We start from the raw sequence: 25,165 nt of genomic DNA on the forward strand, positions 1-25,165 counted from the left end.
AGTCTGTTGGTGCAGATCTCTTGTCTTCCATGCTATTGCTAATTTTAACTATATTACCCCATAATCTTCTCTTTTGTGACACCAACATTTACAGTTTTTCAGATCATCTATCATATTCATAGTTCCTCAAATGAGGTGGCATCCTAGTGAATCCATCCTGCACCCCCTCTTAGCATCCTTTACCTGGCGTGAAGCTCAAAACTATATGTAATGCTCTAATTGTGGTCTTACTAGTGCATCTGACCGCATACTTCTGCAGAAATATTCAGTAGTTTTGAATAATAAGAGGATAAAAGCTGGATATGGAATTGGGAACTGGCCTCACTCTGGACTATAAGCTTGCTACTTTCACAATCCCTGCCAAGTCCCATTGCAGTGAATTCTATCCTTCAGTTTCAGCTTAAAACATCTCTTATGTTCTATCCCTTTTCTTTAAGTTGCCGTGAGGACAGAACTTTAAATGATAGCCGTGACTACTGCTGTTGTCAATGTATATTTTTCTCCACGCTTGACTACATGTAGTCACTTCAAACTGGAGACACTGCAAATAGTTAACAAACTTAAACTTAAACTGGCATCTGTTAATTTTGTAACCTGAATTTTCTGTGCAGAAAAATGTTGGCAGGTCATATATTTCACATGAATTAGCAGTGAATCATAGGATCCCTACAATGCAAAAGGTGGCCATTCGGCCCATCGAGTCTGCATTGACAACAATCCCACCCAGGCACTATCCCCGTAATCCAACAAGTATTTACTCTGCTAATTCCCTAACACTAAAGGGCAATTTACTACGGCCCAATCAACCTAACTCGTACATCCTTGGTGTGTGGGAAGAAACTAGAACATCCAGAGTAAACCCATGCAGACACGTGAAGCATGTGCAAACTCCACACAGACAGTCACCCGAGGCTGGAATTGAACCCGGGTCCTTGGTGCTGTGAGGCAACAGTGCTAACCACCATGCCACTTTGCCGCCTGTTTTAATGGTGACATTTCACAACAGTACAGAGAGTGCTGAACTTTGAAGTGAACTTTTCCTGAGGAGATAGGTTTAGAACTCACCTATCTGTTTAAGTGGACATAAAAGATTCCATTTTCTGGTTGCTATTTGCTTTTTTAGTGTGTGGGCACTTAACTGTACAGGCTGTAGAGGATCACAGTGATGGAAGAAGTTGAAGTAATCTAAGAGGAGGTGCAAAATGCATTGAAGAATATGAAGAGTGGAAACAACTAGATAGTCATGGGTGATTTGAATGCACAAGTTGGCAGAGAGGTGTGACAATATAACAGAAGAATATGGACTAGAAATGAAGAGCAGTCAAAGTGAACAAATTGATAAAGTGAGTGCATTCAGGATATGGACTTTCAGGAGGGTATTCCATTGCATATAGTTTTGAGCTTCATGCCAGGTAAAGAATGCTAAGGCAAGAGAGGGTACAGGGTGGATTCATTAGGATGGCACCTCATTTGAGGAACTAAGAATATGATAAAATATCTGAAAAACTGTACATGTTGGTGTCACAAAAGAGAAGATTATGGGGTAATAAGGTTAAAATTAGCAATAGCATGGAAGACAAGAGATCTGCACCAACAGATTGGGTTAAATGGTTTGCTTTTCTGTGGTACAATGTTATGTGAAACCATGCCTTTGTCAGTAAAGCTAATGCATGTACGCAAGATCAACCATTAACTGCCTTAGTTGTGGGCACAGCCAGAAAGATGATACAATTACATAAAGAAAACACCATGGTCATCTTGAATATACTCTTCAAATACCCAAGAATCCTGCACAGTGGGAAGAGTCCCGGAGGTGTTGACCAAAATCAAATAGATTTTTGATCTTAAGAGAACAGCATCAAAAATGCCTTCACTTTGGTGCAGGCAACAATTCAGACCACTGCCTGCTTGTAATGAAGATGAACATGAGGTTGAAAATCCCAGTAGGATATCCCATGAAAGAACAAGCCAAGCTGGGCAGAGAGAGGAAAATGTGATGAAGAAGTATGCCATGAAGGTTATGAATGAGTATGAGGCCATAATTCAGGAAATGACAGAATGGCATTGGAAAAGGTTTAAAAAGAGCATGAAATATGCAGGAGCTAAGATTATCCCTCGGACAGAAAGGAGGTAACACCAGAAGTGGATGACAGATGACATGCTGGATATAAAGGACAAAAGGAGTCAGAACAAGAACAACAAAAAAAAATGAAGAAATAGAAAAGCAGCTAAGTAAAAAATGTGGCATGAGAAAGGAAGAGTGACATGAAGACTTGTAAGGAAATACAATAAGTGGTGAAAAGGCAACAACAAGACAGTATTGCGTGAGAATGTTAAAGCACTAACAGATGAGAAGAAAAGAATAGCCACAAATAGTGGCTGTATAAGGAGCAAGGAAGGTGAACTCTTCAAAAAGGAAGCGTTCCGAAATGAATAGTTGGTGTACATCACAAAAGCTGCAGAAATCCTTGGGAAAAGAATGCTGAGATGCTGCACTTTGTCATCCATGTTAAATGCCTCAAGACATCGACAACAAACAAAAGGGACTATTGATAAGGTGAATGCATTCAAGATGTGGACATACAAGAGAGTATTCCGTGTAAGCTACGCAGCCAGAAAAACAAATAAAGTAGTGCTGGAAATGGGTAGGGAAAAGAGGAAATGAGTGCATAACGTCAAAGAGTGGAAGGTATTTTAGTCACTTTTATTACAATAGACAGTAGACAGAGGCAACTGTTGAAAGGAAAGATTGAGGGAAAATGTAAAGCCGTGGAGAAAATGGATATAGGGGTAATGGATATAATGTAGTGGGTGCAGTTGGCCCATGTGGAATGTGTAAGAGCAACATGACAAGAGATAAAGATCTATGGCTGTCAGGTGGCAAGAAGATGACACCAACAAACAAACAAATTGTGCACAAATTAACTCTTGCACTGCTTGCAAATCAGTGACTGCACTCCATATGCACTTCAAAATATCCTGAACATGTAAAAAGATTGTCAATTCAAGGACTTTTTTTACAGTGCTGTTGACCAACTATTTGTAATTGAAGATGTATCCTTAAACCTATGCCAGGCAAGGGAAGTGGTAATGCAGATAATTTAACTTAGTAGTTTCCAAAACAACCTTACATTTTTTAATGACTGTTTTCGATTGCTTAACTTTTGAGTTGATACGGCATTTACCAGGCTCCTTAAAAGTTGCTTACCACATAAGCTGGTTTTAAAGCTTATTTATTAGTGTTACAAGTAGACTTACATTAACACTGCAATGAAGTTAATGTGAAAATCCCCTAGCTGCCACACTCCGGCGCCTTTCAGGTACAGGTGAGGGAGAATTTTGCATAACCAGTGCATCTAAGCAGTGCGTGTTTCGGACTGTGGGAGGAAACCGGAGCACCCAGAGGAAACCTGTGCAGACATGGAGAGAACGTGCAAATTGCACACACAAAGTGAGCCAAGCCAGGAATCGAACCCAGATCTCTGGCACTGTGAAGCAGCAGTGCTAACTACTGTGCCACTGTGCCCCCCTGCCCCATGGAAGAAAACAGACTCCAAATTAATTTCCACTCCATCTTGCTTTAGTTGCATGTCAGTAAGGACATGGCAAGTGGTATCCGTTATTGAGCAAAAGATAGGTCAGAGCTTCTGTACTTATGCTGAATGATGGGTGGCCAACTGGAGAGCCACCATTGCAACAAGTGATGGGGTCTTCAGAAAAAGAGCAATCAAATTGGCAAGAAACAGAGAAACGAAAAGCATTTGGACAGTGAATTCAGAAGCAAATACACTTACACCATTATGGTTGTACATGCCCAACAGGTCCCAGGTTCATTTCCTGTTTTGCCCTAATCCTCAGGAGGGCTACTGTGGGACCAGCACAACTTCCTTTCATCTACTCTAGCTCAGGAAAGGAGCAATTGACCGGGGCTGATCGCCATATCGACATGGAAATCTGTTTAAGATGAATTGGGGACAATATTGACTCCACCAACAGCAACTCACGTAAGGAAAACAGACAGAAGTGAGAGAATAGGAAAGGTCACTGAAAGCTTAGAGAAAGGAATGAGTCTTGAGATAATTATTTCTTAATATTTCATCAGAAAATTAGAAGATCTGTGGAAGGCGTTCTAAAGAGGAGGACTGGCACAACTGAAGGCTCTTCCAGCACTGGGAGGATAAAGGAAAATGAGGATGTATAGAAGACTCAAGTTGGCTTGAGTGTAGCATTCGAAAGAAGATAAAGGACTGAAGGAAAATGACAGGGTGTGGCAAGTTGGTGGAGGGATTTATAGAGAAATGATCAGGATTATCAATTGGATGACAGAGACAGTGTAGATTAACAAAGATGGGTGGCACGGTGGCCCAGTGGTTAGCACTTGCCTCACTGTGCCAGGGACCCGGGTTCAATTCTAGCCTCAGGTGACTATGTGGTGTTTTCACGCATGTCTGCGTGGGTTTCCTCCGGGCGCTCTGGTTTCCTTCCACATTCCAAAAAAGTGCGGGTTAGGTTGACTGGCCATGCTAAATTGACGCTAGTGTCACGGGGATTAGTAGGGTAAATGTGTGGGGTTATGGGAATAAGGCCATGGGTGGGATTGTGGTTGGTACAGACTTGATGGGCCAAATGGCCGCCTCCTGTACTATAGGGATTCTATGATTCTTCTGTGATTCTATTGGCAACATTTAAAATACAACAGGATGTATGTGGAAGAATTTGGACAAGTTGAATTTTATGAAGGTGGTGAAATCAGCACTGAGAGGTCTGGAGGTAGTGAGGACATGTATAATGCTTTCAGCAACAAAGGGGTTGAGGCTAACGATGGAAGTATGTGGAGGTAAATAAGCAGTCTTGTGATAAGATATGGTATCTGTAGGTCAGCTTGGGGTTGAGAGGGGGTTAAAAGTTTTATATCTATTTGTAAATATTCATGAAGTTCACCCATTGAAAACGGCCTTTTGATAGAGGGTTAAATCCAGCCAAAAGAACCACAGCCACTCTTCTTGGAAGAATTGATTAAGGGGAACATTGGAGAAAGGGGAAAGTTGAGAATGAATAAGCATAATTATAAGTTATCAGTGGCTTGGTTACTACTGACTCTGCCAATTGAAATAGTTTCCCATTCATTCTCCAATCCTCACTTTGCTGCTTGAATTATCAACTCAAATACTGATAGAACATTGAGGTGTGCTCACAACAATTTTTTAGTTAACTAACTTCACATAAAGCTGTCTGATATTGATTCACCTTGGTTTTCAGGTCATTTATGTCACACATATTAACACATCAGTTACTCAAGTTGGCCCAGAGAGAGGTGTAAATATTTGGATTGTACAGTGAAACCCCAATTTTACACGCCCTGATTTAGCGCGAATTTGAATATAACGCGATGAATCATTGGACCTTTTTTTTGCTCTTTCCAGGGAACTGAAATGGTTTTGGTGAGTTAATTTCTCAGAGAATGTACTCAGAAGCATTCTAGATTTGGCTCGCAGCCAGTGAAAAGCTACATTCAAACAAGGAACACTCGATCACCTTCTTGAGAAATAAACAAAACAACAACAGTTTATTAAAAAGCTTTACCAAAAATTTGTGTTTTAATTTCTACTGTAACAACAATGATTTATTTGCTGAATTCTTTAAAAGGTAATTTACTTGCCAGATGGTAAACGTGCAAACAACGGGTCAAATAGGGCGATAATAGGGGTGTTTTAGGATGTTAGGTCAACATTGGGTCAGTTTGAATGCTGATTTTCTTGAACCCTGATTTAGCATGATCCCACGTTTTTCGTGATAACATTTTATGGACCCCAACCATCGCGTTTTAACGAGGCCGCATCATACCTTCTTGCTTCTGCCCTCTCCAAAGTAACATTTGTTACGTAGAATCATTTTTAAATTTATATTAAAGCTATTGACAGACAGATTCGCCAAGCATTAAATGATACGTTGGGCGAGATTTTCTCCAATGTCTGGTGGGAGGCCACCATTCTCAATGATGGCTTTTCTCCCATATAGTCTGGGAGTAAAAAAAAAAATTGCTGTCATGGGTTCCATGACGTACATCGCTGGCAGGCAGCCTCTGATTCATCCTTCCCTCCATTCAATCAGTGACTCGACAATCCAGGCATCATTTTTAAAGGAAACAATTTTCATCCAGGTGCACACACTGCCATCAATCTGGCATGACTCCACACACACACACACACACACACACACACACACACACACACACACACACACACACACACACAAAACCCCTTTGTCCCCCCTCCCCCCCAGAACCCTGAGCTGGCCTGGAATTATAGAATCATACAGCCCTATAATGCAGAAGGAGGCCCATCGGCCCATCGAGTTTGCACCGACCACAAACCCACCCAAGTCCTACTCCCATATCCCTACCTATTTTACCCGCTAATCCCTCTAACCTATGCATCTCAGGATACTAAGGGGAAATTTTAGCGTGGCCAGTCAACCTAACCTGCACATCTTTGGACTGTGGAAGGAAACCGGAGCTCCCGAAGGAAACCCACGTAGACACGAGGAGAATGTGCAAACTCCACACAGGCAGTGACCTGAGCCGGGAATCGAACCCTGGAGCTGTGAAGCAGCAGTGCTAACTATGTGCTGCCTGATCCTGGGCCTCTCTGGCTGCATTAGTGGAAGCAGCTACTTCTCTCAGTGTCATTGCAAGCAGTGGAGAGCTTACCAACTTTTGGTGGAAAGGTCGGATCCCCATCACTGGGGCACTAAATCCTGCCGGAAGGCCCAACTCTAGCCATTCCTTAGGCAACAGAAGCAATTTGGAACTCCTACCAGCTCTCAAATGACAGACCAAGACCTCAGTGGTTGGGATTACATTGTCTGCGTTTGATTTCTTCATGAAAAGAAAATTCTTATAAAAATAAACTAAGTTATCACTTCTCGGCCTTTTGGCTAAGATCAGGTGTAGTATTGATATGCTGTGCTTGGTTGAAGTCATTAGGTTACATTTCAGCTTCACGTGAAGCAATTTTTAAAAGTGGCATCTCGGTCTTTTGGCTAGGATGCAAATGAGATCAAGCCCTGGAGGAGGAGCTATGCCTACTCCAATCAGCTTGGATCATGTAGGTCAAGCCCAAGACAGGAGCTGAGAGGCCTGTCTTGTCAGCTTGGATCGGGAATGTCTCAACTTGTTGAGATTCTGAATTGGACTTGATTGGATTGAATTGGAATAAAAACAAAAGGAACATCATAATCACTGAAGTTTGTAACAATGCTGAGTGGTTTCTTTGTATCCTTGATACAGACCATTGCTGAGCACTGCTTCTGCACAGTGTGTCAGTGATTTCATTCAAACTGTTTGTGGTCATTTGGGATAAGTCGTTAACTCTTTTAGTGCTAACCAATGCAAACTGTTCCCAGAGCACTGTGATCTTTCTATGCTAAATCAGTTCAGCAATAAGTGGTTAGAGTATATACCTTTAAACTTGCTACCTGGAAACAGAATGTTTTAGCAATTAAATTTGAATGTTGGTCAAATCTTTATAAACTATTATAGTTTATAAAGTTTATTATATAGTTTATCATATAGTTTATTATAGTTTATAAATTTATTTATTCTATTGGCCAGCAATGTAATATCATCTGTTCCAGTTAGAACTTTTGAAAACTTCCCAGATCATCAGAATCTGTGACTGAAGTGCATTGAGATACTTAAAATCTTGCATTTGGTTTGCAGCTCTCACAGCTTTATGTTGAATGAAAATTCCATCCTTACCAGCAGTTTCCATTTATCTGCGATTATACATTTGCTGTTATGGAGAGACAATTCACAATATTTGTCTCCTCCCCATCCTTGTGTCTCTTAGCCGAACAGTAGTGTTTCTATTGAAAGCCAGTATGTGATCAGGTGACTGTTAAAGGATACAGCTGCCAATTATCTGCTGATGGGGTCAGATGTAGGTTGGGAAGGGGTGGAGAAGGGACATTTGAATAAAGTAACAAAGATAACTCCTTCTCTCTGGTGCACACTGGGTCATTATTCCTATTTCCTGTGCCTTGCCCAAGTAAGACTTCAGTGGCCAATGTTCAAAAGGGGATCTGTGGCTCATTACCCATTCTTCTTGCCACTCGCCAAAGCAGAAATGATAAAGCCAGATGAAGCTCCCTTATTCACTACCCCAGTTGAGATGAGCTTAGTTGGATCAAAGATTCTGAACCAGTAGGCATACAGAGCAACACGGTAATGGGGGCAAGCTCCTAAAGAAATGAGCTGCCGTCAAACCACAGGGAAATGAATGACGTACAAAACATTTGCATCTGTATTTTGGAGAATTTTCTGAGTTGTGTGTACCATTTTGATAGCCAGTGGAGGAAACAAAAAGAATATTGTAGATGAGTAAGAAGGAAGGTTGTAGCACTGAACAAAAGGTTAAGACAATCTCCTCTGACCAGAAATGACACGGTGATCTCTGTTTTTGCATGTTACCTTGGATATTTTTTGAATTCCTACCAATATGAGCTGAAAACAGGCTTTGAAGAGGAATCCTACCCAGGTTTTAAAACAATTTCATGACATGAAATAATATTGATGGCATGTAAAAGTCAAAGTGTATATGAAGAAGGAATGATGAAAGATGACATGGACTAATATTGGGCTCCTGAAGCTTTTCCACAGTGAGGTTCTCTGACAGATTAATGCTCAAGTAATGCAGTGAAACAAAAACATTTCATCACATTGCAAAAACCAAATTTGTTTAAAAATCAAAAGGTGACTCTAAAATTGCTAATTATATTTACAGCATGCCATCAGTTAGTTATTTGTTTATTTATGCACGCAGACCTCAATTCAGTTATGGATATGTAGCTTCTTCCTGTCAAGCCATCTGTCTAACAAAGGTCTAGGGTGAAAAATTTCATTAACAGGCCAGCGCCATGTGGCCTGTGGAATTTAAGGTTGGGGGAAGGGTTCACATTTTGAAGGACACCTCTAATGAATTGGTCATCACTTTTGTACACAACACTGAAGTGTCTTGGGCTTGGAGACAATTAGATCTTTACACAAAGACGATCTGAACAACTTCAAATATTGCTTCCAGAACTGCAGAAAAACTTTCTGCAAAATTGTTCCTTCATTCAGAAGACCTGTAATTGCAGGTAAAATTTGTCAAAATCAAAGCAAAGCTTTTTACTGCACTTTGTTGTTAAAAGAAAATAATTATATTCCATATTTCTTAAAAATATAATAGACAGTGAAAGGGTTAAATTTGGAATGAGAAAATCTAACGCAAGATAATAATCAAACAGATCACTTTCTGAATTTATTGTGTTCACTAAAGATCAATTTGAGGCCTAACATCTAAGGACTCTGTGGGCGGTATGGTGGTGCAATGATTAGCGCTGTTACCTCACAGCGCCAGGGATCCGAGTTCAATTCCCAGCTTGGGTTTGTGTCTGTGTGGAGTCTTGCTGTGTCTGCGTGAGTTTCTTCGGGGTGCTCTGATTTCCTCCCACAATCTGAAAGACATGCTGGTAGGGTGCATTGACCCGAACAGGTGCTGGAGTGTGGTGACTAGGGGAATTTCACAGTAACTTCATTGCCATGTTAATGTAAGCCTACTTGTGACTAAAAAATAAACTTTAACTTTTAGTATTACTCAATAATATGTGTGTGTATAAGGTGGGGAGGGGTGAAGAATTGTCCTGTAATTTTTTGTTGGTGATGACTCTGATGTTTTAGCACATGTATTAAACGGAAATTAAATTGACCTTGAACAGGCTGATATAGATACAAGGTTTGGATTAATTTCACCATATCCTCAGTTTTGTTAGCTCCTGAATATCAGTTACTTTAGATTATTGACTGACTCTGACAGAGTTCACAATGTAAGAAGTCTCACAACACCAGGTTAAAGTCCAAATGGTTTATTTGGCAGCACAAGCTTTCGGAGTCTCAGGCTCCTTCATCAGGCGAGTGAGGACTTATGTTCACTAACAGGTTCATATACAGTCGCCAACTCAATTTACAAGATAATGGTTGGAATGTGAGTCTTTACAGGTAATCAAGTCTTAAAGGTATAGACAATGTGAGTGGAGAGAGGACCAAGCACAGGTTGATTTTACAAGCCCAGGTAAGTCGTGGGGATTATGGATAGTGTGACATGAACCCAAGATCCCTGTTGAGGATCTTGGTGGGAGACAGACCATGGTGATAGAAGCTGATCCTTATGAGTGATATGTGATGGGCTGGTCCAAAGCACCAAAAGTACCAAATCATTGTCGGAATAGATTACCATTGCTTTGGAGTACGCTTAAGGTTTGCAACCTTAAGGACTTCTTTAGAAACATTTCATTACCATTATTTCTGTTATTAGATAACTGAGACAAGGTGTTGCAAAACTGCTGGCGTCTAGAACTAGGCACTGTCAGAATTTTTTTTAAATTCTTTCGCAGAATGTGGGCGTTTGTTGAATGGGCCAGCATTTACACTCCATCCGTAATTGCTTTTGAGAAGGTGGTAGTGAGCTGTCTTTTTGAACCACTGCAGTCCATGAGGTGTAGGTACACTTAAAGTCAGACAGGCTCTTTGGCCTAACTTGTCCATACCGCCCAACTTTTACCACTTAAGCTAGTTCCAATTGCCTGCATTTGGCTCATATCCCTCTATACTAATTTTACCCCTATAACTGTCTAAATTTGTGTTAAAAGGCAAAATTTTACCTCTACTACTACCTCTGGCAGCTCAGTCCAGACATTCTCTACCCTCTGTAGGAAAAAATTGTCCCTCTGGACCCTTTTGTATCTCTACCCTCTCACCTTAAACCAATGCCCTCTAGTTTTAGACCCTCTGACCTTTGGGAAAAGATATTGACTATCTAGCTGATCTGTGCCCCTCATTACTTTATAGACCTCTATAAGATGACCCCTACACCTCCCAAGTTCCAGGGAAAAATGTTCCAGCCTATCTAGTCTCTCCTCCTTACTCAGACCAACAAATCCCATAGCATCCTAGTAAATCTTTTCTGCACTCTTCCGAGTTCAATAATATCCTTTCTGTAATAGGATGTCCAGAATTTTACACAGTATTCCAAGTGTGGCCTTACCAATGTTTTATACAACTTCAATAAGACATCAAGCCAATTTTGTATCCAATTGGCTACCTCACTCTGGATCCCATAAGATTTAGTCTTATGCAACAATCTACCATGCAGTATCTTGTCAAAAGCCTTACTAAAGTCCATGTAGACAACATCAACTGCACTGTCCTCATCTACTTTCTTGGCTACCCCTTTAAAAAAACTCAATCAAATTCATGAGGCATGATTTTCCACTCTCAAAGCCACACTGACTATCCCTAATCAGTCCTTGCCTCTCTAAATGTCTGTAGATCCTGTCTCTCAGAATACCTTCTAACAATTTAATCATGACAGGTGTTACGCTCACCAGCCTGTAGTTCCCAGGCTTTTAAGGGTTATAGGGAGAGGGCGGGAATGGGGAACTGAGCCACGACAGATCAGCCATGATCTTATTGAATGACGGGGCAGGCTCGAAGGGCTAGATGGCCTACTCCTGCTCCTATTTCTTATGTTCTTATGTTCTTAAAACAAAAGACACAACATTTCCTCCATTCTTCAGGCACCTCACCCATGGCTGTTGATGATTCAAATATCTCTGCCATAGGACCTGCAATTTCCTCCCTAGCCTTCCACAATGCCCTGAGATACACTTCATCAGGCCCTGGGATTTATTTACCTTGATGTGCTTTAAGACTTCCAACAACTCCTTCTCTGTAATATGTACACTTCTCAAGACATCACTATTTATTTCCTCAAGTTTCCTAACATCCATGTTTTTCTCAACAGTAAATACTGATGAGAAATATTCATTCATCTCTTGTGGGTCTGCACGTAGATGACCTTGTTGATCTTAAAGAGGCCCTAAACTCTCTGTTGTTACTCTTTTGCCCTTTGTGTATTTGTAGAAGCTCTTTGGATTCACCTTTGCCTTATCTGCTAAAACAATCTCATGTCTCCTTTTTGCCCTCCTGATTTCTCCCTTAACACTCCTCCTACATCCTCTATACTCTTCAAAGGATTCACTTGATCCCAGCAGCCTATGCATGTCATATGTCTCCTTCTTTTCGACCAGGGCCTCAATATCCCGAGTCATCCAGGGTTCGCTTCGTCTACCAGCCTTGCTCTTCACTCTGAAAGGAATGTGCATACCCTGAATCCTGGTTAACACACTTTTGAAAGCCTGCGACTTACCAGACATCCCTTTGCTTGCCAACAGACTCCCCAAATCAATTTTTCAAAGTTCCTGCCTGATCTATCAAAATTGGCCTTGCCCTAATTTAGAATTTTAACTTTTGGGCCAGACCTATCATTCTCCATAGCTATTTTAAAATAATGGAATTCTGGTCACTGGCCCCAAATGATCTCTCACTAACACTTCTGTCACCTGCTCTTTCTTATTTATCAACAGGAAGTCAAGTTTTACCCCTTCCCTAGTCGAACCATCTAAATACTGAATGAGAAATTCCTTCTGAATAAACTCATCAAATTTCTCTCTATCTAAGCCATTAATACTATGGCTGTCCCAATCAATGTTGGGAAAGTTAAACTCCCCCACTATTCTCACCCTGTTTTTCTTGCAGCTATCTGTAATCTCCTTACATACTTTGATCTTCAATTTCCGGCTAACTATTTAGGGGCCTATAGTCCAACACTATCAAAGTGATTTCCCCCTTCCTTTTTCTCAGTTTTATCATATAGACTCAGTGAATATCCCCTCTCGGTGCTACCGTGATGTTCTCCCTAATCAAAATGGTGAGTTGCTGCAGTGCATTTTGTAGATAGCAAACATTGCTGCCACTGTACATCGTTGGTGGAGGGAATGTTGTGCTTGGGATGCCAGTGAAGTGGACTTCTTCATCCTGTATGGTGTCGAGCTTCTTGATTGTTGTTGGAGTTGCATTCATCCAAGCAAGTGGAGAGTATTCCATCTCGCTCTGACTCGTGCCTTATGGACAGCACTGGGGAGTCAGGAGGCCAGTTACCACAGAATTCCCAGCCTCTGACCTGCAGTTGTAGCCACACTATTTATATGGCTGATCCAGTTCGGTTTCTGGACAATGGGGACACTCAGGATGTTGATAGTGGGGCTTTCAGCGATGGCAGTGCCATTGAATGTCAAGGGGGAGAGGTAGATTCTCTGTTTTTGGAGACAGTCGCTGCTTGGCATTTGTGTGGCATGCATATTACTTACCATTTATTAGCTCCAGCCTGTGTATTGTCCAGATCTTCCTGCATATGGGCACCAATTGCTTCAGTATGTGACAAGTTATGAATGATAGTGAACGTTGTGCAGTCATCGGTGAACAACTCCACTTCATGATGAAGGAGCTGAATGGATTAAGGAGAGTGACAAATGAACAATGTTTCTGGAGGTGGATGAGAGTGTTGCTGCCATAATTTCCCTTGAATTGAGTGACTTGCTAGACCATTTCAGAGGGCAATTACGAGTGAACCATATTACTGTGGGTCTGGAGTCACGTTTGGCCAGACCAGGTAAAGGCTACAGATTTCCCTCCCATGAGACATTAGTAAACCAGATGGTGTGACAGTATTGTGCCTTTAAGATATGTATTTTAATTATGTTTCTCTGCAGGATGTTGTCTGTAACTGGTATCCTTTATTGCTGCTGAGGCAGTATAATTGATATCATGTTGACTTTAAGCTGGACTAATGCAGCATCCTGGGGTTTTAATGGTCTTTTGGGGATTGTTGAGTGGAGTTTGATTGAGAATGATAGGTCAAGTGATGTGCTTGGAGACAGCCTTTTTTATAGAGCATTCAAAGCTTTTAGTTTCATTTCTCAGTTGCTGCCAGAAACCGGTGGAAGAAGATTGTGGGCGGAATCTTCCCATCCCATCCCACCTGCCATGTGAATTGTAATGAGTGGGACAGAAAATTTGGTGGACCATGGAAAGGTCCATTGATCTTTCCAGGAATTTCCAGCCAGGGGGTGAGGGCAGCCAGAAAATCCCATCTAGTACCTCTCTCTATCTCCAGAGGCTTTTGGAAAGTTCCCGGACTGGGAAGCTTCAGAGATTTGATCCAACGTTCAAACGACCAACTTACAGCAGCTGTCAAAAAGCTGCAAATCCAACAAACATGAACATACTTGTTTATGTGCCAAGTCTTAAAAAGGGTGCAGGTCTGTGGGTTGGTGTTCAACTTGGAACATCAGAGATAGCTAGCTGTTAGGAGTATGTTGTGTTATGTTTAAGCCTTGTAAATGGTAAAAGTTATGCTCATTTTTTGTTATATTTTAATTGTGTTCTTAAACAGGTGGCACAGTGGTTAACACTGGTGCGTCACAGTGCCAGGGACCTGGATTCAATTCCTGGCTTGGGTCACTGTCTGTGTGGAGGTTGCATGTTCTCCCCATGTCTGTGTGGGTTTCCTCCAGGTGCTCCAGTTTCCTCCCACATTCTGAAAGGCGTGCTGGTTAGATGTGTTGACCCGAACAGGTGCCGGACTATGACGACTAGGGGAATTTCACAGTAACTTCATTGCAATGTTAATGTAAGCCTTACTTGTGAACAATAAATAAAATTTTAAGTAAACTTTGTTTGATAAAAACTTCCTAGGGGGGTCACTTGAATCATGCCTGGAGTGAAACAGCTTATGCTTACCCATGCCAAAATCAGATGTAAAACTCAGTATCCAGGCTAACTTCACAAAACAGCTTGAAATTTATGGTCTGTGTCTTAACAATGGGTTTTTACAAAAATCAATAGTTTCGCTTTCAATTCCTGATTTTTATGATTTGAATTTAAATGCGTGCAGCTGACATGGTGGGATTTGAACCCATGTCCCCAAGTGCAGATTGTTTGAAAGAACAGGTAAAGAAATGGAAGATGGAGCTGAAGTGATTGAGTTAGCTTTGACACGGTTGTGACTGAGGGGAGCAAGTAAAACAATGGTGACACATTTTTAATTGGGGAAAATTTTAAGATTGGTTTAAAATTGACGCTTTGCAATTACCTAAGTGTCTAGAGAATAAATATATTAACCACCCTAACCTGACGGTGAGAAAATCACCATGAAATCCAGTTTTAGCATTTGGTCAGGTTTTTTTAAACTGCCCTTTAAATTCTGAAGGAAATATTATGCTGGAAATTCAACAATTGTGAAGGAGAAATTTCAGATGCAAGTAAACTTACATAAAGTGTAACAAAAGTCGAGACATATATTTTCATCTTGCTACTATGTTGATATTCATTACCTATAAATACTAAACTCACTCGCACAGAGTGGTCATTTACAGTTGATTCATTTTTAAGGATACATCTCATTAGTTCATTGTTTAACCTGGCAATAGTTTACTTTGAAAAAAGATGGTGTCTATACAAGTATTTATGTTCTTTTCGTTATAGTACTGGTTAACGTTTCATGACTTGGCTCTGCAGATGACGTTTTTTACTCCTGTTACTGTGCTTTGATGAATGTGAAACTGAGAAGCACAATTCATGTTTGCAACAATGCATGAAGGCTTGTGAGCTTATCTGAAGACGGGGTACTGTAAATAGAATTAAACTAGCTGTCATCAGTACTTTGAAGTTAGCTTGGACGAATGGAGCTTCCTTGTCCCCCAAGACCATCTGGTCAAGAATTTCATACAATTTGTAATGAAGGGTAAGCATTGCCCATCTCACTAATTATGAGAACAGGCCCCCAGCAGTTGACTCAAATTCTGAAGCTTTTGACAAACAATGGCTCTTCAGTCTGTGCTAGTAAAAGTTTATTTATTGGTCACAAGTCAGGCTTACATTAACACTGCAGTGAAGTTACTGTGAAATTTCCCTAGCCGCCACAGCATGTTCAGGTCAATGCAACTAACCAGCACGTCTTTCAGAATGTGGAGGAAACTGGTGCACCTGGAAGAAACCCACACAGACATGGGGAAAATATGCAGACTCCACACAGACAATGATCCAAGCCGGGAATCAAACCGGGACCCCTGGCGCTGTGAGGCAGCAGTGCTAACTACTGTGCTGCTGTGCTACCCAGTTAACTTCATGTTCATTTTACCTTGTTATCAATTAAATAACCACATTGATTTCTAATATCAATTCAATGGAAGAAAACAGGACTGTGCAGTTTATCATGGAGTGTTTATATTTAATTTTTGCTCTGGTTTCTGTCCACTGCCTTTATTTATTAATGCATCTATTTTGATGCCATTATTAGCCTATTTAAATAAATATGTCAATGCAGGCATTAAATTATGTAGTTTGCTGGTGACTCATACTTGCAGCATGGTTCTATAAGTAGCATCTTCCCTCAACAGTTCACTCAGGCATTCCATCCTTTAGGCAAAATGGCCAGACTTCCTTTAATGCTCCCCCTCTGCTCTAGCCTTGAAATCGCATCTTTAGTTTCTCTCCTATCTCGCCACATACCCCCTCTGATCTCATCTGGTCCTTGAGACCCACTTCCTACTGATCCAATTCATACTAAACTGCTGATCAGTCACCTTTCCCTCCTGACCCCCATGTTAGCTGATATTGTAAATGGATCTCTTCAAATCTTGTTTCTCTCTCCTTTTAAATCTGCTGTTATCAGCCTGTTCCTCAAAAAACTAACACTGGACCCAACTGGCCTTGGAAACTGTCGTTCCATCTCCAACTTCCCTATCTTTTTAAAAAGTCCTTGATTGTGTTGTCAGCCTATCTTTCCTGGAACTTCCATGTTTGAATTCCCTGGAATTTCTATCTCTGCCATTATACTGAAACAGCTCTCAACAAAGTCACAAATGACTGTGTTTGTAACAAAGATAAACATTCCTACCTTGTATGTCTGCAGTCTTTATCCTCCAACATCTCTCTGCTGTCATCCAGCTGGGACACAACTCCATAAGACCATAAGAAATAGGAAGAGGAGTCCTCAAGACTGCTCAATAGAATCATGGCAGATGCGACATTCCTCCCATCCACATTCCTGCCCTTTCCCTGCAATCCTTGATTCCCTTACTGATCAAAAATTCGTTTAGTTTATTTATTGATGTCACAAGTAGGCTTACATTAACACTGCAACGAAGTTACTGTGAAAATATCCCAGTCGCTACACCCTGGTGCCTGTTTGGGTAACTGAGGGAAAATTTAGCATGGCCAATGCACCTAACCAGCACGTCTTTTAGACTGTGAAAAGAAATTGGAGCACAAGGGGCAAACCCACACAGACATGGGGAGAACATGCAGACTCCGCATGGACAGTGACCCAAGTTTCTGATGCTGTGAGGCAGCAGTGCTAACCACTGTGCCAAAATTTATCTATCTTAGCCTTAAATTTACACAAGGACTCTTCCCTCCCACAGCTCTTTGTGGCAAGGAGTTTCAAAGACTCTCAATTCTCTGAGAGAAGCAATTCCTCCTCATCCCCGTCTTAAATAAGTGACCCTTTATTCTGAGATTATGCCCTCTGGTCCATCCTTTCAGTATTAACCCTGTCAGGGCCCTTCAGAATCCTGTATGTTCCAATGAGATCATTCTTCACAATTTCTAATGAATAGAGTCCTCGCCTGTTTGACTTCCTCCGTAAGACAATCCCTCCATACTGGGGATCATCCTTATGAACTGCCTTCAATGAAATAATATATTTCCTTAAATAAGGGAACCAAAACTGCTCACAGTATTCCAGATGTGGTCTCACCTATTCAGTTGCAGCAAGACTTCCCTACTCTTACACTCCAACCCTTTTGAAATAAGGGCCAACATTCCATTTGCCTTCCTGATTACCTGCTGCACTTGTGCTAGCTTTGTGTTTTGTATACCCATATCCTGAATCTCTGCAGCTTTCTGCAGTTTTTCTCCATTTAACGAATACACTAATCTTTTATTTTCCTTTCCAAAATTAACAACTTCACATTTTCCCACATTATACTCCATTTGCCAACTTTTTGTCCATTTACTTAATATCCTTTTGTAAACTGGCTCCCTCTCTCACAACCTGCCTTTCCATTTATTTTTGTTCCAAATGCAAATTTTGCCACAGTACATTCACTTTCTTCTGCCAGGCCATTAATATATATTGTAATTTGTTGCGGTCCTCACTGTGATCCTTGTGGAACCCCACTGGTACAGGTCACACCCAACCTGAAAAAGAACCCCTTATCCCCACTTGCCTTTTCCTGTTAATTAACTAATTCTCTATCCATGCCAATATACTGCCATGAACTTATGACAATCTTTTGTGAGGTATTTTGTTGGACATCTCTGGAAGTCCAAATATAACACATCTTCTAGTTCCCCTCTATCAACCTTCCTCGACAAACTCTAATGAGTTAGTCAGACACGATTTTCCTTTCATGAAGCCATGCTTGATTAGATTGTGATTTTCCAAACATGCTGCTATTACTTCCTTAATAATTGATTCCAAAATCTTTCCAGCAGTAAATGTTCAGGTAATCGGCCTATTATCTGGCTATATATGTAATTAACTTTGTCTTCTCTATGGATTATTTCCATCAATCAGCACTCCCCAGTGGCTATAACTGGCTATGAGAGAGATTATTGCAGGTTTTATAATGTCTTTATGCAGTTTCCTCTGTTAACTATACCCTCACAGTTTGGTGTCACTGCCAGGTTTTGAAATTGCACTTCAATTCCTATTGTAACTGGTGAGCAATGGCAGTCCCCAGCACTGATCATTGTGGACTGCCATTTGCCAATCCAAAGAACTTCCATACACCCTACTGTTTCTCTCTTCACTGTTTTATAATGTGGAGATGCCGGCGTTGGACTGGGGTAAGCACAGTAAGAAGTCTGACAACACCAGGTTTAAGTCCAACCGACTTATTTGATAGTAAATAATGATATATTGGTGAGGCTGAATTTAGAGTATGGTGTACAGTTTTGGTCATCTAGTTATAGGAAGGATGTAAATAAGGTTGAAAGAGTGCAGAGAAGGTTCACAAGGATGTTGCTGGGACTTGAGAAGCTGAGTTACAGAGAGAGATTGAATAGGTTAGGACTTTATTCCCTGGAGTGTAGAAGAATGAAGGGAGATTTGATAGAGGTGTATAAGATTTTGATGGGTATAGGTAGAGTGAATGCAAGCAGGCTTTTTCCACTGAGGCTAGGGGAGAAAAAAACCAGAGGACATGGGTTAAGGGTGAAAGGAGAAAAGTTTAAAGGGAATATTGGCGGGTGGGGAGGGGCTTCTTCAGACAGAGAGTGGTGGGAGTGTGGAATGAGCTGCTGGATAAAGTGGTAAATGTGGGGTCACTTTTAACATTTAAGAAAATCTTGGACGGGTTCATGGATGAGATGAAAATAAATAATATTTGATAGTAAATAATGATTTACTATCAAATAAATTGGTTGGACTTAAACCTGGTGTTGTCAGACTTCTTGCACTGTTTTATAGCCAGCTTGTTATCCATTCTACCACTTGTCCTCAAGTCCTCATGTTATGACCATTGTCATTAGTTGAATATATGATACCTTACAGAGTTACAGGGATAGGGCAGAGGAAAGGGCCTGGGTAAAGTATTTTGCCAGATAGTCAGTGCAGACTCGATGGACCAAATGGCCTCTTCTGCACTCTAGGGATTCTATGATTCTTATCAAGGACCTTTTAGAAATCCGCGCATAATTCATCTACCACATTGTCCTATCCATCCTGTCACTTCTTCAAATTAGCAAGGTTGGTCAAGCATGCCCTTTACTTTGGTGCCTATGTTGACTACTCTTTATTATAATATATTATATATTCAGTTTCTAGATGTTCTTCAATTACGCTGATGAATGAGGCTCCCATTATCTTTCCTAAACAGGTTATTAAGCTAATGTTGATACAACCATGGGCTAGAAGCACATTAGCTGTCTGCCAGACCCCTGGAACTAATGATGTTTTGTGTATGTGTAGTAATGTCTCTACTATCTCTTTCCTGACTACTTATATATGCAATATCCATTAAGACCAGGATTTTTTTATCCACTTTTAGTTTATCAATTATTTCTCCCATTTCTACCTTAAGTGACCAGAAACATTTTGACCTGATTTTCCTATGTCATATTCACTATATTATTATAACTTTTGAATACCCAAGTAAAGCAATTATGTAATTATTTCTGCCATTTTGCTGTCATTAACTCTGAGTTTACCATGTGTGTCATTCAGTGGACATTGTGACATTTCTTTTGTAATTTTACCATTGGTAGGATAGTGTTCCTTTATATTTTTTCAGACTTTTTGTGTGTGTGTGTGTGTGTGTGTGTGTGCGTGGGGGGGGGGGGGGAGGGGGCGGTGGTTGTTGGTGGTGGTGGTATGTGTGTGTACACATGCATGTGCATGTATTCTTTAGACTCCACTGAGCAATCATTTAAATGCTTCCCATTGAGGTTCAACTTCTTTGTTTGTCAGTCACTTATTCTACTTCATTTCCCCTAGTTCCATTTTCATCCTCTTATTTTTCCTCTTATCTTATTCATGTCCTTCTTAATCATTATTTTAAATCTTGATATGTTTGATCTTTATTGCATCAATGTTCCCTTACATATATTTATCTTGGTTTTTATAGTTAATTTCTCATTTAAATTTAAAGAAATATCTATAAATACACAATTACGATTTACTTAAAAAATTTTTTTTTGATGTAAGATTCCTTAACATGGGTAGTAAGATGTCCTTGAAATGTGCATACAGTATGTGTTTTGATAAGTATCATGCAATGAATCTGCAGACACTGCAGTAACACCTTTTAAAGTTTAAAGCATAATTTAAATCTGGCTTTCTCCACATTTGGTGCACTTCAATACGTATAAAATCTGTGAGTAATCAATCTAAAACAATAACCAGCACATTGTTCCAGCAATCTCAATTTTAAAAATGCTTTGTAAATAAAATTAATTAATTAATTGATTTAAATGATTTCTAAATCATAAAAATACTACAGGGTATAAGAGAATAACAAGGCGGTGCACAATCACAATGCCTTTACAATATGGCCAAGTGCAACTTTCTTACAGGAAGAATGCAGTGCAAGAAATGAGGCGTGCATGATGCAGGAAAATGAAAGGGAACATTGATTGGCATGATCCTTTTTGTACAACGGTGATTTTTAACCAGACATGTAAAAATAAATGATGGATTATAGAGATGATATGATAGGTACTTACTCTTGGTGGCCTTTGTTGTAAAATAAAGTCTTAAAAGCAGCTTAAGGAGCTTCTTTTCTGAGAAGAACAAATAAAATGAATAAATAATTCTTCATTAAAAGGATTGGATTCATACAATCATGAGAAGAGAGAGACATAGAGGGTCCAGAGGAGCAATTACTTCATACAAAGGTGGTAGTAGAGGCGGGTACAATTTAATTTTTAAAAAAGTGTTTAGACAGTTACATGGGTAAGATAGGTATAGAAGGATGTGGGCCAAATGCATGCAATTGGGACTAACTTAGAGGGTTAAAAAAGGAGGGAATATGGGGCTGAAGGGCCTGTTTCCTTGCTGTAGATCTCCATGACCCTATAAGCTCTATGATCAGACAAAAGTAGCACTTGTGTTGCACTCAATGCTTTCTGAACTGTCATAATAATGTCATAAAACAAATTTGCAAATCAGAGACAATTCATTCCATCCACAACCTCTGTTGTGAAGAGGTTGTGGATGGATTTATTCACTATGGATATAAGTATGGATTTATTCACTATTAATGTTGCACTTTCATAGTTATTGAATGTTTTGTGCTTTATGCCCATTTGTGACTAAATTTATTTACTGTTTAAATCTAGAAAATAATTGAGTTAACACGCCTGTTAAAATGGCAGAAAGATATTTTGTTACCATCTGAAACGATCATCCAATATTATTAAGGACAGTGATTTCTCAGGTTTAGTCAGTACAATGCGTCCCATTTTAAAATCTACCAATCTTGCATCAGTGAGATAAGACATTGTGTTTAATCCAATAATAAGGTTTTGATTAATAAATAATTTCATGGCATAAAATGCTGTGAATGGGAAGATTTTTTAAAGTTCATGAACAATTTAAACTTTCAGGGAACTATGTCATTTGACCTACTCCCCTATCAGTTAACTGATTAGAGGCAAACCCAATGTCTTTTCTCCACCCTCCTTCTCTACTTTCCTCCTATCCCATTTCCTTTCTCCCTGTCCCTGTACTGTTATTTTACTACTTCCTTTCCTTTCTTTCTCCTCGAACTCCCATCACCCTCAACTCTGTATCTCACCCTCACTTCTCTAGGACCATCACCCCATTTCAATCTTCATCTCTTTTCTGCTCTCACTTCCTATGACTCTCTATTTCAGTCTTGATCTCCCTTCTTTCTCCCTCTCTCTTTCTTGGCCTACGCTGATGTAATTCCTCTCTGACAGTTGCAGTTTTCTATCCCCAAGGATCTTCCCGATCTTCTTCCTCATCACTTGATCCTTCTGGGATTGTGGGATGTAATGAATTTGTTTCTATCTTTTTGGCAAACTCTTTGTTAGAATTTTCTTGGGGCAGCTTTTACAGGGACTGACCGTAAATTAGTTGCTTCTCTTTGAATGCAATTTCTCATCATAGCTATAAGAATTATGGTTACCATTTCTGCCTTGTGTTAGTCTGACTTTTCCACCGCAACTTTTGCTCGGATTCAGAAGAATCGGAATCATATCCTTTCTCAATCATTTTCCTAATTAGGTTGCTGTTACGGAATTCTCCCATCCCGACTGCCACTGGAATTTTAGTGGGCAGGTTGTGGGCAATGTGAAACTCATTGACAGCTGGGCAGGAATTTCCACCTTTTAAACCAGTGCGGCCAGAAAATTCCACCTAAAGACTCTTTCCTTCTCCGAGTGAGATCTGTACCTTTTTAAAGCCATTTTTATACATCCATATTAGCGTGCTGTAGACCTGTACAATCTCTCTCTTTCTCCCGCTCTGACTCTGGATGGGCTTTTTGAGTTATGTCTCTCAGTTCTCTCTTATTTATCTACCCACTTTTCTCAATTTTACAGACACCCGCCTCTGGAAATTTTCCGAAGTTTAAGCTCACAGCTTTTATCCATAAGTATGATTCTTACTTTCTAACTACTTCTACGCTGGGGCCTTCTCCCAACTTTTCCTTCCCAGTAATTTTAACAATACTTCACTCGTCCAACTCCACGGGGCAATTTGAACATCTCGGTAGACCGTTGCCCACCGCTTTAACCTTATGTTCTGAATGCGTGGCTCTTCAATTACATTGCTTTCGAACAGTATGAGGATTCCGTCCCTGACCTTTGGGGTTATGCACATTCCACAACTTTATGGGCCCGATTTTATCATTGCGTCCTGTCCATTTTCGGGCATGCAAACATGGTAAAGTCGGGCGTGAGGCCATTAACGCGATCAGTGTCCGTGCAGGTAGCCACTTTACTGAGGCCCGGGAGTGGCCTTCATTTGATTCACACCCAAAATGGGCGCAACGGTGTTTTAAATGCATTTGCTTGCAATTAAATTGAGTTAACGAACTGCCTGCCCAACTTCATCAGCAATGCCCCCTTTACCACTGTGTTTGCCAATCCGGAATTGTGCCAAAATGGACATGCTGAATAAAAGTCTGTTTTGGGCGCTCCAGCTTCTAAAGAGATAAGGTCAGAGCTTCCTACGGCTCTCTGACTCAAATCAATGGTGGAGCGGGGGTGAGAGAAGGCAGGCCAGATCATTCTCTGGTGAGGGCGGGCAGAGAGGGAGGAGGAGGCAGGTCAAGATGTACCTCTCAGGGAGGGGTGGGGGCAGATGGATTTCTGGTGAGGGGGACAGGGGGTTCTGTTGCCACTCTGCGGATGATTGATGTGGGGGAAGGGGGCAGGGAGTCACGATCAGTCTGGGTAGCAGGGAGAGGGTGGGTAAGGGGGACAGTTATGTTGTGCGGGTGGGGCGATGTCTGTTGGGACCATCACTCCCAGGCTGCTTTCTCCGCTTTCTGCGGCCCGGGAGCGATCTGACAAGGGCGCGCTTTTTCAAATTTTTTTTCTAACTACGCATGCGCAGTTCAGAGCTTTGATCATTTCAGATGTGATAAGCCCTGCCCACAGCGCGATTCAGGTTTGCAATTTTTTTTTTCAAGCTAAGTGCATATGGGGGCACCTGAAAGCAGATTTCCAAGTCAGATCTGAATTGTGCCCAGATTCAGCATTTGGGGCCTGATTATACCATTTTCATTCTACGTCTTCCGTTTAGCGTACAGCACTCAGGCTCTGCTAATGGGCCGGCATCGAAGTTCTGTTATCGTGCCCCCGAATTTAGTGCGATTTCTTTAACCAGCGATACTGCCTTTGCGACCCCAGGTGACAGTTCAGATAGGTCAACTTAGGATCCGAAAACCTGATACGTTTCTCCTTCTAACTGATCTGGGTGGTGATGTAAAAATATTCAGCCTCGGGAGGTATGTCTTGTTGCCAGAGTCTGATGACTCTATCTCATCGTTCATCACCAACAAAGATTGTTGTGGGCCAGTTGAGATGGCCGGTACTGTTTTTAACCGGAAACGATACAAAATTCTCAAGGCAGATATTTCTGTGTAAAGACGTAATATTTATTTAAAAACAAAAAACACAACAAGCAGCTGCTCGGAGAGCACCAAAAGGATTAAGAAGCTCTAGAAAGAGCAGCAGAACCTCTCTGATAAATCTAGTGTAAAAACAGATCAATTATAGATTTTTAAAATTAATTATCCCTGTCTTATGTTAGTTTAATATCAATTGTATTTAGTCTACACATCAAAAATAATCTCTGACATTCACCTCAGCCAATTGCATTCCACCATCCAGTATAATATCTCATCTGTCCATTTAATTCGGACACTGACTCCCATCTTGGCTGAACTCACTTCCCGTTGCTATGTAACTACAGATGCTCATCATAGAGGTCAAAGTGAACATTCCCACTGGCTCATTGTCAAATTGGATAAACGTGATCCTGAGTGCAGGTATATATGTCCAGACAATGAATGTCCCTGTTCATAAAGTTGCAAAATGTGTTCCCTCACCAGAAGTTTTCTGATAAGAATTTTACTAACTACAGGGTTCTCAGGCCTTTGGCTCTCAATTCTTCCCCTTTACCATCATCCCTTACAGTAACTTGCTTTTGGCTGAAGTGAGCAATGATTCATACATTTAAAATACATT

At 40.7% G+C, this 25,165-nt stretch overlaps 1 protein-coding gene and 1 pseudogene across 1 annotated transcript in view; both read left to right on the plus strand.

The window, feature by feature from the left end:
- The window catches only part of LOC145345544 (protein lin-28 homolog B-like), a 201,971-nt gene that overhangs the window by 83,870 nt on the left and 92,936 nt on the right, over positions 1–25,165 (plus strand). The window lies entirely within an intron of this gene.
- Positions 6,917–7,084, plus strand: LOC145345816 (U2 spliceosomal RNA; annotated as a pseudogene).

The sequence above is a fragment of the Carcharhinus amblyrhynchos genome, chromosome 7 (assembly GCF_965287045.1).
Source record: "Carcharhinus amblyrhynchos chromosome 7, sCarAmb.v2.hapA, whole genome shotgun sequence".
NCBI classification, from domain to species: domain Eukaryota; kingdom Metazoa; phylum Chordata; class Chondrichthyes; order Carcharhiniformes; family Carcharhinidae; genus Carcharhinus; species Carcharhinus amblyrhynchos.